This window comes from Brachycentrus maculatus, unplaced genomic scaffold (genome assembly GCF_059751285.1).
Source record: "Brachycentrus maculatus isolate JH-2025_06_01 unplaced genomic scaffold, ASM5975128v1 h1tg000144l, whole genome shotgun sequence".
Lineage (NCBI taxonomy): Eukaryota > Metazoa > Arthropoda > Insecta > Trichoptera > Brachycentridae > Brachycentrus > Brachycentrus maculatus.
Genome location: NW_028280897.1, coordinates 895,163 through 912,521, shown reverse-complemented (window position 1 = coordinate 912,521; position 17,359 = coordinate 895,163). Strand labels below are relative to the sequence as shown.

At 35.1% G+C, this 17,359-nt stretch overlaps 2 protein-coding genes across 4 annotated transcripts in view; both read right to left on the bottom strand.

The window, feature by feature from the left end:
• LOC148308882 (WD repeat-containing protein 47) overlaps positions 1-17,359 on the bottom strand; it is a 157,235-nt gene that overhangs the window by 28,750 nt on the left and 111,126 nt on the right. The gene's annotated exons all lie outside the window — the stretch shown is intronic.
• The window catches only part of LOC148308883 (uncharacterized), a 43,894-nt gene that overhangs the window by 7,448 nt on the left and 19,087 nt on the right, over positions 1-17,359 (bottom strand). The gene's annotated exons all lie outside the window — the stretch shown is intronic.

Sequence of the window (17,359 nt, the reverse complement as noted above, 5' to 3'; positions counted from 1 at the left end):
CTTAAAAACCTTTTCATACGTCATCACAAAAAATATTACCAACATTTTTCAAAACTAGTTGTTTTTACACCATTAAACTAATAGCGACGCTATACAAAGTTTACTTTAGTTATGTTTTTTAAAAAACAATTGCCAAATGAATTAATATAATGTTAAGTTTTTATTGTTTACATACATTAAAAGTAATACAATTATTTAAATTTCCCATTATTTTCATCGACATGTTATACCTACAATATTCGCGATACATGTTAATCGCCTTATCTACGACTAGTTCAAGATTGTTCTGAATCCAATTGCACTATTGATTCGAAACATAGGGTGTTGTGAGCTAAATTTAGTTCACCTAATTTTTTAAACATTTGAAGGTTGAGGAGTTTATGGTAAAATGAATATGTATGAACATACAACGTTGCGATCCCCAATAACATATTAATTAATTTTGATTATGAGACATTTCAAAAGAAGTAAAATGTCAATGCTTAACGTATATTTTGTGTTGGTGTGCAAATCGTATAAAATAATTTATGTAAATTTTAATACAAATAATAGTTGATCTTTCGATCGAGAAATAGTCACTTGATTACGTTTGACATATTCTCGGAAACCAAAAGGTTACGTGATGAGATACGATATTACATGTAATAAAACAATTCGGTATCTAGGAGTTGATTTACGATTATATCGATGTTAGCGCTTCCACGTACTTTATAGTACTTGTACTTTAAAATAAAATATGAAATGAAATAATAAGTATTGCATATCGATAAGTTAATGTCGTCTTACAATATCCCTTATACATCGTGTATTTTCCGCATGTGCATCGGAAATACACGGTTCTCTTATAAAATATTCCATTTCATAAAGCGTTGTCTATTTTAAACATGCAGCAGATTCTAGCGTATCCAATTTTCCCGTGGAACCAGCTATTAACCCGAAGAATACTGTTGATATTGGAGATCATATTTCGTTATTGTTTTGAGACTGCTAATAAATATATAGCCATATCTCGCTTCCTGTATTTTCCCAATGTTCGCACTTTTCGTTAGGATAATGCCCACGCACGTTTGATGCTGACTTCCCGGGCTCGTCTGTGATTTACTATATGCTTTTTTTGGAACATTTACTTAGGCGCGTACACACATTTACTTTTGCATTTGTATCTCGTTAAAAACACTCCATACATAAAAAAAATAAGCGCTAGTCGTCACCTCTTTTGTATTTCACCATCATCCGGTAAAAATCATCATTTTCTACTTATCGAAAATCATTAGAGAAAAATAATTTTAACAGGATGAGGGTTGGAAACAGAGGCTGAGGACAGTCTTTACCTAAATAAAATTTTAACAGGATTTGTGAATACGGATATTGGTCCGCTATTTAAAATCGGTAGCTTAATGTTTCGTGGAACGGAAGCGTTAAGGAAGTAGGGATCGGACCTGGTAACTCTGGTCGAGGAGGTTTTCCGCCGACCGCCTGGCGGAGGCGGGCAGCGGCAGCGCGGGTCCCCGGCGCGCGGGCCCCTCCAGCACGTCGGGCGCGCGCACGTCCTCCATGGAGCGCGAGCGCGATCGCGGGCGCGCGCAACCGCAGCGCGCGGCGCCCCGCGGCGGCGCCCCCAGCGCGCCGCGCCACGGCGGCGAGAAGAAGTAGTAGTCGCGCCCCTTCATGCCAGGGTAGTCGGGCGACGGGCGGTACAGGGGCGGCCACGGGCGCGGCTTGTGGCGCATCAGCAGGTCGCCCATCATGCCGGCATCTGGCGTGGGCCGACCCTGCTCGCGCGCACTGCGGGAAACTAGCTCTACTATCGTCCGCTCGGGAGTTCGAGGTGTACCGATAAAATACCTTCCGAATGGCACTCGAGCATTCTTCGATGTATGTTAATAAATTGTACGAACAAAATTTAAACTTTGGCCAGAGAATTATACAATTATTTTTCACAACGTAAAGATCGAACCACTTTTCACAAAAAAATATCGAATCGCGGTTTATCGTCGATAAAAGAAGGGACCGATTGATAAAGTATAGAAGGACGGTCACTCGAGCACTCGTATCGGCAGATGTCGCGGAGAGAATAAGCGCGCACATGCACGCTGGATACGGTTTCCGGCGATAGTGAAGAGTGCAGCGTCTGCAGTGGTAGAGAAAGGTCCGATCTCGCCGGAGAAATGCTATGTACTGCCGCTTCTAGGCCGCCCCACTTAACACGTCTCTGCGGTGGTAACCGCGCGAGAGGAAACCGAAGCCGATCCAGCCGAGAGAAATAGCGAGCCGTCGCGATAACGGAAGATGCTGGCGGGTCTGAGCGAGCCGAGATTCGGTTCGCGCTAGAGCGCGGTTAGCTCAGACAATCGTTCCGCGCTTCTTTAGAGAGTGGTCGTTCCCACTGAGTCTTTCACCGCGGATTCCCGTTGTACTGGATGCGGCGGAGACGGTTTCACATCTGCAACGGCTCGGACAGATGGACCCGATTGGCGACAAGCACTTCTGCACTCGCACACCACGCACGAGTGGAAGTGGACGACGACACGCGGAACGGTAGCATCACACTCCGACAAGTGATCCCATCTCTACTGGCCCGGGGGAGAATTGAAAACGATGAAAGTTTTATCGTCGGCAAACAATATACTCGATGCAATAAACTTAATCTGTATAACCACCCGAAGATTGTAGATACCCAGTAAACTCGTTACAATTGTGTTACGAGTGAATCGGCTTGATTTCATGGACGCACCAAGTAGTCCGACAGAATAGAAAAATCATAGCGCAACACGTAATTGGTATCATACATTTATTAACCTACTAATAAGTAAACGTTGTACGCAGTTATATCGTATATACCCGAGCGTATATTGATATTTACTATATTTACATAGGTATACGATGCATCTGCGCTGAGTTTGAAATTGCTAATTACCAACTTATTCACAACGAGAAAAGAGAAACTTCCGTGTTTAATTCGTCGGTAATACCTTTAACCGAGCAAAAGCCGTTAAATAGTACGAACCATAATTATTGCAAGGAACGGCGAGATAAGCGGATTTCTCATTTTCTCTCTCTCGAGATTTTATTTAATGTTCACTTTTGTCGCTTTCCTCCGCAACATCCGGGAAGAGCTCTCTTCGTGTCGCATTTCCATCTCACATCCGTCCACTCGGCCGAGCGGGCGCAAAAAGAAAAGTGGAATTGTACGATAACGAAAGTTATCAGGTACCTCCGTTGGATTGCAGGAAATTACTCGCAGGATGTCAGAACCAGTGTCGGACGAGTGGAGGCAGAACGGGTACACGTACGGAACCCTCTCTGAAAACCCCAGGATCCGTCAGACAATATTACGTCATTTATGCACATTATACAATAAGCATTCGTTATATATTTAAAAAAAAAAAATCAGTAAACCGTCTACACAATTATGCAACGGCGTTTGCCAACAGACGGATTCGTTATTTATCAATCCCTTTATTACGTTATACGCATTATATAAAATGCAAAGCACGTTTCCGAAGAGCTCTAATACGTAACGTCGAATCTCGGCAAAAGAAAAATGCAATCAAGAGGAATGTTGACAATCTCAACGTAGATGAAGATGAATATGGCATACTGGGTACTTACGGCGCTCACGACAGCTATCAAGGCTTGTTTTAGTGATGCATGCGAAATATTGAAAATTATATTTAGGCTACGATTGACACCTTCTTTTACATGCTACTTCTTGGCACCATCTATGGTTGAGTTTAGTAAGTTTTCTTTTAATAAGCAGAGGCCTTTATGAAACGTATGTACGATTTTCCCGTAATATTTTAATAGATTTATATTATCCACTGACACTTCGTGATGGAATTGCATTTTTAATTTATTATTAGATTAAAACCAATATTTTTAGCTTTTCCACTTTTTTATTTGACCAGCGACCGGGTTTCGTCGTTACCGACATCATCAGACTGGTAATGTCTGGAACTGGTATACCAGTCTGATGATGTCGGTAACGACGAAACCCGGTCGCTGGTCAAATAAAAAAGTGGAAAAGCTAAAAATATTGGTTTTAATCTAATAATAAAAACGTAATATTTTACATACTAGGAGACGTTTGAAAATATTTTTAATATTTTTAATGAAACTTACATTTTATTCAGTTATTTAAACCATAATTCAGTTATTATACCATAACAATATTTTTTCAAAAAACTTGGGTTTTCTAAACCTATGAGTTATTTAAATTGATATCGATAACGTCTAAGGGTAGAGAAGTCGAACCCAAAATTGGCGAACAATGATTTGGACACACTCAAACTATTAGGACAGAGTAAAACTAACTAAATAACTAACTAACCATCGCTTCCTCGCAGGGGTAGACAGGGAGAACAGTGGTCGTCCTGGGCGGCGCAAACCTGACGCTTTGTAAAAGAGGCAAGCTTGATGGCAGCTCTCGGGAGGCATGCAGAGTACACGGCCGAGCCAACTGAATCGCCTTTTCTTGACGACAGTTGTGACCAGGATTTGCTGCGTCCTATGCCTTATCTTCATTCCTCACAAAGTCAAACCACCGCACGCCTATTAAATTAAATTAAGCTATAAAATTTTAAACTGCGTTTTACCATGGAAAGGTAGCGAAGGAGTGTGCGATGGGAATTAAAAACACAATTAATAAGAAAAAAAGTTAAACCGAAGCTATGAATACAACCGTATGGATGTAACCAACGTTATAATTAATTGTATGTTAAACTCAAATTACTCCGCACAAAACAAGACACGATTCCATAATTACTATGGAGAGAATTACTTAATGATCGTGCGAATTGTGGAACCTAAAATCAATGTAGGAAAAATCACGCGTAATTTTATCGCTCGTGTTTCTTGTATGACCATTTACGGTTCAGATAGACGAATTATAAAACGAGGAATTATTAACTAACTAGCTACTAATTAACCGTTTTCACAACATTTTGAGTGTGTCCAAATACCTGTTCACAAATCTGGATTATCTCCAATTATAGGAGATATTTTTCATATTACAGGTAGATGAATTTGTATATTTGGGAGGTAAGTGTTTTTTAGGGATGGAAAGATTGACAAAGATTGTAAAAGGAGGGTGAATGGTACACTGAAATCAGTTAAAGCAAATAAAAAAATCTATCAGTAAAAGTAATTATCGAGTCGTTAAAAATCCGGGGAATTGTTGAAGTAAGAGGAGAATTTCTTAACAGTAATAATAATGAAATATTTTTCCGAACGAACGTTGTTGATGTAACACATTTAGGAATCGGATGACGCAGGAGAAAAGGTTTGTGAAAAAATACTAAAAACACTTATCCAAACAAAATGGCGGCGACAAGTAAGAATATTGCATATAAATCGTTAAAAATATCGATAAACTTGTTGGCGATGAAAATAAACGGGCGCTCAAGACACGTGTATCAAAAAACTCAAATCAAACGTATTCGCTTTCGTTAAACACAATAGAATTCTAAGTAATTTACGTCCATACGTACCTGCTACAAGTTTGGACTTTACCGTTTAGTGTGAAAAACAATATAATTCAAATGGCACCTCGGGAAGATTCGATGCATGCTTTAAAACTCTATAATGAAATAAGAAATTCTTAAAAAATGTATCGTTGTGTCTGTTTTATTTAGCTTTTCTTTAGAAACCGAAAAATTAATGACTTTTACTTCAAATGTCAAAACGTAAGGTAATTAGGTGGTAAATCGTAAAAACCTAAATTATTGTTTTGATAATGGAGTGATAAATTATTATATTTACACCGATTTCTTCGACTTTTCGATTCTTGAATAATATTCAATAAAAAAAAAAAAATTCTCTCAATACATAGAACATTGACAGCCATCAGACCTATTCACCAGCTGACTACAGAATCGTCAACTCTCAACAGTAACATAAGAAAAAATCAGCAGCAGAAATCTTTGAAGATTTAGGGGGTTTGAACGTAATTGCCGCTACATGTAAACGACACTGAAAAATGTAGAGCTCTACTTGTAAAAAAATAACAATAATCTGCCAACAATAGCTCCGATACAAGAGTCTCCCACAGGGGACCGTTAGAGCGCATATTGCTTATTGGATTAGCGGATGTGGCGGAAAATTGTTAGTACGAAGTACTTACACTAATAATAGGCTATTTCATAGATCGATGCTGTAACTTCACACAAGTTTAATGGGATCTATAGTAACGGCGAGAGGCGGCGATTGGGAACTAACATCGCCCGAATTTAAAATCTGCAGGTAATACGAAATCAGTTCTAGAATCGGTCAATTCAAAGATGCTGAAGTTGAAATATAGTACGTTCGTTATTACGTAAAAACAAACTACAAAAAATGTCATAAAACAACACCTATATTTTATTTCACCAGTTGGTCAAACATATCAATAAATGTGAAATAAAATAAAAGTCAAAAACCATATAGTTGTTGTTACATTATATAAAATACAGTTCTACTAAGAATTGTCAGTACAAAACCTAAATGTTATTAATACACCCGAGTGAAAATAATAATTTAAAAAAATGTATTTATTATTTATTTCATCATAATTAAAAATAACATATTACAATGATGTACCTTGGTGTTTCTTATGCTGATGTCCCATTTAGCAATATTTTTTTACAAAATGTAATTGTTCGTGTAATCAAATACTACATGGCTGAATGACGCGATCTATATCAGATCTGCCCACTTTCATTATCCACTTATGAATAGCACTTTTATATCTATTCACAACATTTTGAGTGCGTCCAAATATTTGCTCACAAATCTAAGTTTCTCCCACGTAGAAGTTATTTTTACATTTTTGACATCTTAACATAGTTGAAGAAGAATATGGTAGTCTGGTTATTTACAAGGCTTATGACTTATCATAGGCTGGTTAAGTAATCACTTTACACACGTGCAAATTCGGCATGATTCTTCCAATGATTAACAACCACACTGCTTAGATTTTTAGAATTCCTACTACATTTTCACAAAATTATATGAAATACATAGACTAAAAGTAACGTTATTGAGAATGACAGGTTTATTACGTCATAATATATTTGAGATATTGACGAATCATTATGAGAATTAGTTAGTCAAATAATTACCTCATATGATGACTTATACCAGTAAAAAGTCGTGGATAGGGTATTTTCAGACATTAAAAGTATTGCAAAAGGATGCGATGATATTTTTTTACAGTGCTAAATAAGCTGAAACGCGTTTAAAATATGGATACAAACATATGGAAAAAATTATTAACAAAGGGGTATTTTCGCACCTTATAAATTTCGTAATCGTTTTCATTGAGTGGGCGTTAAGCAAAATGAAGCCAGTCCGCAATATGTTTTTTTTAGTTAAGGTGACATAAGAAGGAACATTATATGATAATTGTAAAACTATAATACAATTTTTTTTTCAGTTGAGTAGGGTGGGCGAGGAAGTGCAGTGTGTTCGAGTGTTTGGCCAAAACTCACGTGTTCTGAAACCTTGAATGGGCTGAAGCTGATGAAACACCATTGCTCACGACAACGTTCCAGTCCATTCAGGTTTTAGAACTCGTGAGTTTTGGCCAAACACTCGAACACACTGCACTTCCTCGCCCACCCTACTCACCTGATCTCGCTCCATTTGACTTATTCTTGAAAGGAAGAAGATTTGAGACGATTCCTGAGATTGAAATCGCAAAAGAAGCGTTCCAGGACTGTTTCCAAAAGTGGAAATACCGTTGGGATAAGTGTGTGCGTCGGCAAAATGATTACTTTGAAGGGGGCCTAGACAATGAACTTCTAAATAAAGTACATTTTATTTTATGACGTCGCTACGTATTAATTGAACAATACATTTTTATTGAACATAATCATGTTATCATAAAATGGACTTAGTTTTCAAACAAAATGCTGTTTCGACATTTTTTTATAAATAAATATATCACCTAAAGAATAAAGCCAGATATGCAGATATTATTTTACAACAAAAATAAATTATTTTTACTTTTTGACATCTCATCAAAAATGAAGAAAAATATGGAAGTCTGGGCATTTACGGGGCTTACGACGGTCATAGGCCGGTTAAAGTGATATGTTGAGATATTTTATTTATTATTTCGGCATTTACTTTGTGGTAAGACATGTTAAAATTATTAAAGAAATTTTTTTTATAGCACTTGAGTTTATTTATGACTACTAGTTTCGGAAGCAAAGCCTCAGGTCTAAATGTAAATGTTTATATTTAGACCTGAGAATGGATCTTAGCTACATAAATAAACTAAGGTGGTATAAAAAACTTTTCTTTAATAATTTTAATAAGTTGGGATGTCAAAAAAATATGAAAAATAACTCCTATAATTGGATCCTAATATACTCCTAATATAACTCCTATAATCCAGATTTGTGAACAAGTATTTTAACACACTGAAAGTGTTGTAACAAAGCAAACAAGATGATATAATACTAATGGAGTGTCCTATGCACCATTGTGTGCGGATAATGGTAAGAAGAAAAAATACCGTATATGAAAATAACTTTGAACTGTAGATACGGGGGTGAAGATCGGTATGACCAATTATTTTACACGGAGTTTTCGTTACAATGTCAAATATTAACGGGATTTCTGAATACGGGTAACAATGAGTTTCGGAATAATTCGTAATAATTGAGCCGCCAAGACAGTGAAGTCGGTAAACAGTAGGTAGTGCGGACACCCGGGGCGCGTCTTCGGAACAAACAGCACGGTGACAGGTTTACACGATGAACTCATATTTCGGAATGTTACTTAAGTCACAGTAATTGTTTCGTTATAACGAAAATAACAATCTTTTCATTTCGCAGGTGCCTGTCGCAATTGTTTATTTAAGCGAATTCTTTTGATTAACATTTAAAAAAAATTAAATATTCATTTCAGAGTTGACAATTCCGGTGCAATGGAAGGTGTTATTACTCTTTAAAAAAACAATGGGTCAGCGTCAAAATGTAATACATTCTAAAGATATTTATTTATTGATTTGGCGTTTAATTTGTAGAACTCCATTTTAATTTTTAAATCAAACACAAATTTTAGACACAAACTTAGTAGACTCTAAAAATCTGTTTGATTTAAAAATTAATACATAAAATAAAAATAAATACTTCCTAAAGATGTTTACTATTATTACTTTATTTCGAATCATCACTTAAAAAGTTAAATTTTAATAATCGACGAATGAATAATAAAAGTTCTTTGTTTTTGTTGTTGTTGTAATTATCATGCAGAAATTAAATATTTTTCTTGAAAAAAAAATAGGTACGTTCGGCATACTACTTAAGCATGGGAATAAACAATCAACAAAGAAAAATAAACCAAATGTTTTTTTCCATCTCAGTATCCACATTTAAAAAAAATAATGTTTCTCTCTCTTTTTCACTTATATTTTTTTCCTCTCTTTTTGGGTACCGATTTTTAAGATATTTCAAATAGCATACTGATTCAGAGTTTCAATAGGGTAAAAAAAATATTCATTGCAAAAAATGGTTTTATATTTAATGAAGATTCACTTGAACTGATTTAGAACAAATTAATTAAAACTTCGTACAGTATCATGAACAATTAAAGCTGTAACAAATTTATAGGCATCTTCAAATCAGTCTGAAGATAGATAATAATTTCAAGATATGCATAATGATAGATACAACATCAAGCTTCTATCAAGTAGCTAGTTATTGATTTTGTTATTTCAGAATTAGTAACATCAGGATAAGAGTAATATGCGAGATCGAAAATGTCTTTAGGTGGGAAAGGCAACGAAGAAGACAATAGTATGCACACGTGGGGAGATGGAACCATCCAGACCACCCCACATTGCGTTGCACGGGCAACTCCAAGGTAGACGACTCCCGGGCAGACCACCAAAGAGATGGATTGACAGTTGGGAATCGACATCGCAGGGGGCTAATCCCTCTTAGAAACAGGCTACAAGGCCTACACTAAGAAGAAGACAAGAAGAAAAATGAGTGATAATATATTTAATAATACGAAAAATATTTTTTTAAGAGTCGCTAATTGTATAACGCGGAAGCCACGATCTCTGGACATTACGAAACGCGCTTACAAAACACTAATTATCCACATATTTTTGTGGAAACGAACTTCGTAATGTCTAAATCATTCAATATTAAATAAGTCAGTTGGTAACAGCTGTCAGAAACTTCGCGCGGGAAAATCTCACCCGCCATGGGAAGTGAATATATTACAACAATGTTGCACACATAATATTATATGATTTCACTATTTATTAATGGCGTCTTTAAAATTCTCGAATCCAGTGTACGAAACCATCAGAGTTAGTTTTCAAAAAAGTAAAAAAAATCTGCCACGAGTAGCTAAAAGAGCTGTGTATTTCAGACAAGAGCTGTGTATTCCAGATGAATTGGTCGATAGACGTCTCACGCTTCGATCGGCTACAACAACTGCAATGGGCAAAGTGATTTTACCAGCTCGCAACCAGCGAACTAAATTTGGCGAGCGCGCCTTCTCTGTTGCGGGGCCGATGGCTTGGAATGCTCTTCTACCAGTGGTTAGAAATAGTGAGAGTGAGATTATCTTTAGAAAAAAACTAAAACACATTTGTTTGCTGAATCATTTCCACCATAGTATTTTCCCCAATTCATTCACAGTGAAGCGCCCTTGAGGTAGTATTTTACGAAAATGGCGCTATATAAGTTATCCAAATTTATTATTATTATTAATTGGTAAATAGACGTCTCTCCCATCGGATACAACAACTACTAAGGGCAAAGTGATATTAACTGCTCGTAACTAACTAACCATCACTCCGCTTCTTCGCAGGGGAAGGCAGAGAGAATAGAACGCCACACTAGTCTGTCTTCTAAATACATACATCTGCTCATACATGTCCGTCGATTATTCCGACTCCTGACCTTACGATTGTTTGTTTACGAAGATTGATAAATCGGTGCGGCGTATATCTGCCTACCTCTGCGGGGAAACGACGTGGTAGTTATTCAATTAGTTTTTCTCTCCACACATTTACTTTTCTTGTACCAAATTGTACCCCATATTGCTATTACTTTTCGAACGGATTGTATTTTTTAATCCCGTATTTTGAGATCCGCAATCCGATATATGCCAAATTATAGAAATCTGTATACAAAAAAGATAGAAAAGAAAAACACCGAATTGATTTCACTGCCACGCTTGATGGTAAACATAAAAAATACGTCTTAATTGCGAGCAAAAATATTTACGATTGCAAAAAAATGTTTTTATAGATTACTCTCGGTGTATAAAAGAGATTAATGACCAATGCACGAGGTATAATATTGTAAAAGTAATGAATACCATTACACATTTTATAGAGAAATCTCTATTTTATAATGCTATAAATTTAGCGCAGTGCATAAAAGCCATCAATAATAATAATAATTATTACACGGCATTTTAATGACAAGACAGATCACAATATATAACATATATTTTACAGAAAGAAATGGCAATCTCTTTTATAAATATATCTAATTATAACGTCGAAATTTTTAGAAATGCATGTATAATGATTTATTACGGGAGTATGAATCTGTCATCTTTGGAAATTAAGAACGCAATTCTTTCACTTAGTAATGTAAACGAAGATATTAATAGTTTTTAGGATGCACAGGTACGTTATTGTTGTTATACGAGTATGTGTGATCGTTATCTACTAAATGGTTAGCGAACTCTGAACTTTTCCAGAGGTCGCTAACCTTCAATAGATAACGATCGCACATTTAACAACAATAACGTAGATATTTTAAAAATTGCAACATTTTGAAACAATAGAAAGTCATAAAAATATAAATAATACTCGTAATTAACAATATGACGATGACTGGAGCCTCCCCACTATTGTCTATGTTCCCACTGATAAAAAATGAAGCAGCTCCTACCCCCTCGCATCGTTCAACGTCCCGAGTTTTTACCAAGTGGTAGTTTTTACCAAGTAAAACTTATAATAAAAATGGATAGATTTTACCACAATGTGACTGCGGAATCAATTAATGAAACAAAGTAAGGTGATTAAAATGAAAATCGGATGCAACAAATGTTTAAAAGTGGACATATAATTGTGTGGATGAAGCGATGTTTCCGACGTTTTATCCTCTCTGCCTACACCTGGGAGTAAACAATATTGGTTATCTAGACTATTAGTAATATTGACGTGATGCAACAGGATTTTTTCTAACTTTGTTCATATTTAAAAGTTGAAATAATCTAATTCAACGTTCATGAATGACAAATATTTAAATGCGTAGCAATTTTCAAGACGCCCAATTCCCCTACAAGTAAAAACAAGTTGCTATTTAGATTTTTTATTTCAATTTTAACCATAATAATGTGTTTATTGTATTTGTTAATTTTTGTAGTTGCCGTATGTCTATTATTAAAAATAAAAAAGTAAATAGATAAATTTAAATACAATTAAGGACACGCGGAATGAGATAATAAGTTACCTATGGGAGCATGATAGCTATGTCTCAACAGACCAAAGAAACAACGAGTGGGAGGACTCTTCGAATGTACGTCATAATATTCCGTTCTATCGCAATAAAATAAAGCGTTAAACTGAATACGCAATACGTAATGAAGAGCATGTTCAACGCTGACCTTGAAAGGGCTCTTATAATTAATTGAAAACACTCCTTTATGTCCGTATAAATGTTAAAATATACATACATCCAAGATCGTGTCCGAGCAGAGCCACATGTGTGTACCTTAGATCATATCGACGACGTATAAATATTGATCATTTCTACAAGTGCTGTAATGTCCTTAATCGAGAAGGTTGTGGTCGTGTGTGGGAATGGATCGCACACTGGAAGGGCAAAGATGTAAACACGATAAAATCAATAGTTTTTATAGAATTCACTACTTTTGTATGTGCCCCAAAGAAATATGTAAATCATCCGTACTTAATACTTACCCATATTATTATTTACTGGTCGTGTCGGTTCTCCCGACGTTGACTACCATTTGTGAGAAAGTGTCCCTATTTTCCGTACTCCTGTCTATTCTAATGGAGCTAGGAGATCCGCTTTCTTCTGACACCTCGACAACCCTCGATCTTATCATCATCATCTCATCATCTTGATCAGTTGCAGTATCTTTTAATTTTCTCGTCTGAGCGCACGTCCCATACTTTAACATACAATAACTAAAAATGATTGACAGAACACTCTATCGCTTCTTCATCTGCTTCGTTGTTCTCATTGCTGATGGTCGTGACCACCCTCTCTCTTTGTCTTTATAACCGATTTTACACTTATTTTCCAACTCTCTCGACACACCGCCATCCGCTATGCTCTAACCACTTATGAACTTGTGGCAGCCTTGATTTGGTCAGTCCATAAAATGGGGAATCTTGCTCGTCTTCTACTGTCTTCGACCCCTCCCATGACCATTAACTTTTCAAGGCTGTTATCGTTACTTCTGGCGATATGTCCGAAAACTGAAGTACTCGTCTCAAACAGACATCTACATTTAGCTCTTGTAAAATGGAAATGCTTATCCTTCTCGCGGTCCAGGAAATCCGGAGCGTATGTCTCAAACACCACATTTCGAAGACATCGAGTTTTTGCCTTTCACGGACTTAATTTGTTTTTATGTTATTTGATACCTGATTTACGTCATTTTACGCAAAACGAGATGATAATTTAACTTAAGTTATCTTTCTGATATTCTACATACTAAAAAATATAAACATTTATGAATAATTATTTTGATGACACCCGTAAATTATTTACCTTTTACCGATATCTGATTAATATGGAAAAATATTTCTCAATTGAACATATACAGTCATCGGGAGAGAAAAATAAACATTTGAAAGAATTTCGAAATATATTCTATACGTTAAAAATCAATGTTCGTTACAAGGTCAAACTATAAACGGGATTTGTGAATACGCTCCTTATTCTGCTAGTACACAAATGAAGACTGATCTTAAGTCCCAACGAGGAGCGAACTTAAACGAAGTAACTACAATATTGCAATACGAAAGTCAAGTTATAATGGTGTTTCGAGATAATGATAACAGATTTCAATACTTAATGTACCCAAGATGGCCATTATACTACGCGCAATTGAAAATACAACACAGTCAACTTGTATTTTTGTATGATTGGGGTGCGGTAGTATACATAATTACGATATGTACATACAAGGCTTAGTAACTATTTTACGCATATTATTTGACACAATTATACACTACAAATTATGCAACAATTTCATTGTTATTATTACCGTATCGATTTCATTCAATAAACTCAATCAGTTACAATGAATCATGAATATAAATTAATAAATGTACGCCGAATAGATTTGTTGAGTTTTTTTACACTTTGAACAATGAACTACCTGTATGCCAGCTTAATATTTGTATCCTCATCTATAAAAACGGTTCCACCAATATGTTTTTTTTTTAATTTAGCGATTTATATGAATTTTGTATAAGTGTAGGCATGTGAAGGTAGTTTGTTTATTTTATTTAAAAATATCCCTTAAGAATCTGCAAGAATTGTTGTTTATTATACGGTAACATATTTGTGAAAAACGGTGTCAAAAATTGGTATAAATTAGAATAGATAAAATACAATCAATTAAAACGAAAATTTCTTGTCATATAAAAAATGAAATATGCCAATTTCTACATGTATAAATCATGTTGTTCTGCTATATACACTATAAATGTACGATATTCTGTGACGACAACCTTAATCTGAAACATCGGGAAAGTATGTTTGGTCAGTACTTCTACACAGAGTTGAATCATGGAGCCTCAAAATCAGCACTATGAACCGACTAGAGGTATTCGAAATGTGATTATGTTGTAAAATGCTACGCATTTCATGGACCGATATGGTCAGCAAAATTAATATGCTCCAAAGAGCTAGAGTAAGAAGACAGTTGCTGTCTGATATCAAAGTCCGGAAGGTGTCCTATCTGGGGCATGTGCTTAGAGGAGAGAAGTACGAGCTATTGCACCTAATACAGGGCCGACGGGGTGTGGGCAGAAGGCAGATCTCTTGGCTCCGGAATATACGAGATTGGACGGTGATCAGGTCCGTTGAGATGCTGTTTAGAGCTGCCCAAGCAAGTCAAGGACAATCGCTCTCAAGTAATAGTCAACGTCAGGGGGAACCTGACATGACACACACAGAAGAAGAAGAAAGTGTAAGAGTCCTTTTAGGTGATGTAAAACAAAATCAATGACTTATCGATTTGTTAACAGTTTGAAATGAGACGGTCGATAACTGGTCGCGTCGCCCGAGCGTAAAGTACGAGCACGAGCTGCAGTAATGGACAATGGACCACGTGTTGGCGTCGGATAAATAAGTACCAGTTAATTATTGTTGAGCGTAAAAACTCGAGGTGGGCGGATAGGCCAGTGTCAAGTCAGTTACGCTTGTTTCGTTTATCGAGATCTAAGATTAAGCTTGCATGACAATCGACTAATTAAATCCACTTATCCGGGACTTAATGATGCGGTATCTATAATAAATTTTTATTTTATTTATTTATTTAAATTAAGTTAGATCGTTTTGTACAACCTTCAAATGCGACATGACGAGAGATCAAATTGCTTAAACTTTACATTTAAAAAAATACATTAAATTGTTTTCTATATACGAACTGAATGGTTGGTTTAACACATAAAATGTTAATGTTCGTTTAGTAAAAATCTTAAATCCAATCTTATTAATGTAATATATTCCTTTTAAATTTTGACACGAAGTTGCATTCGAATATGATTTATTTACCAGTGACTTGTGATTTTTTCTATGACAGGTAAAAATAATGCTTCTTGATTATTGAATTTCAAAAATTAATGTATAATTACACCATAAAAAAGTGACGTCATTTTATTAATTTTTATTTAAAAAAATACAAACATTTTAAGAATTCACAAACAACAAGATACATAAGTATTCAAAATATTAAATATCAACTAAAAAAACTAACTAACCCTTAAGCCGCTTTTCCGAAGGAGTAAGCAAAGGGAATATAATGCCACACCAATATATCTTTGCAAACGATACAGAACTTTAGTTATCACTATTTGAATAACAATTGACGGGAGATTTCACTTGTTAACGATTAATTCCCTCCTTGAATGCCGTCCTACCCATAGTGCGCTGGAGCAAAGTTTGAAGCATCATATATCTCCGTGTAAACAGAGCATTATAGCTAACAGATATAATTAATATGTAGATGATAATTAAAAATGGCGTATTTTGTTGCTATTTTAACTAAAATGACAACACCTATAATTATTTATAATTATCTATTAATCTCGCTACTCGAATGTATCTAATATTTATGATTTATTTAAGTTTCAGAATATTATTGGATTAAGATAATTGTTACCGTTCTCCTTCACATAAAAATTTATGTGTGTTTCAAATGCGCAAGCGATATTTTTTAATAAACATTAACATAACATTACGAACACCGAAAAGTTTCGTAAGATGACTCTACATTTCTGGTTTATTTTTAGAAAGCATCGCGAGTGTATTTACAATATTAATACGTATGCAATTAACGAAATTATTTTGCAACTGCGTACGAGGTGGTTGCTCAAGGTACACCTGACAAGCGCAGTGTTTAGTGTGTTGTGATACATATATCGACTTCCGTATGAGGAATACCTTTGTGCTTCGTGCAATTGAATATTTATATAGAAATAACTGCGTCACAATAACCTATTGGGATTACTTTCGACCATATTGTGGTTTATGTATGCTACAGGTATCTAACAAGGTTGTCTCCAAGAATGCGAAATTCACCGATTACAGTTATGAACGCAATAATTATATTGATCTATCAAATCTGTATGATATATATATATATATATATATATATATATATATATATATATATATATATATATATATATATATATATATATATATATATATATATATATATATATATATATATATATATATATATATATATATATATATATATATATATATGTTTGCAAAGACAGAGTGGTATGGTATTCTATTCTCACTGCCTATCCCTGCGGAGAAGCAGCGTGATGGTTAGTTTTTAAGTACGTTAAAACTAATTTCTAGGAAATCGGCGTTAAAATACCTTTTTGTACGGGTGATATACTTCTATAAAAATATTATCAACATATCATCAGGTCTGTTGAGTGTTTCTACACAATGAGATTCGGTATTTATTTAGCATCGCTAATAACAAGACTTTTATTTATTTATTTTATCTTTGTTTCAAACATTTAGGTCAAGTGTACAAGCCTCTAAAGTTCATATGACATAGTTGTACATGATATAAAATACAAAAAATAAAATGAGGTTTAATCAGAGTTATA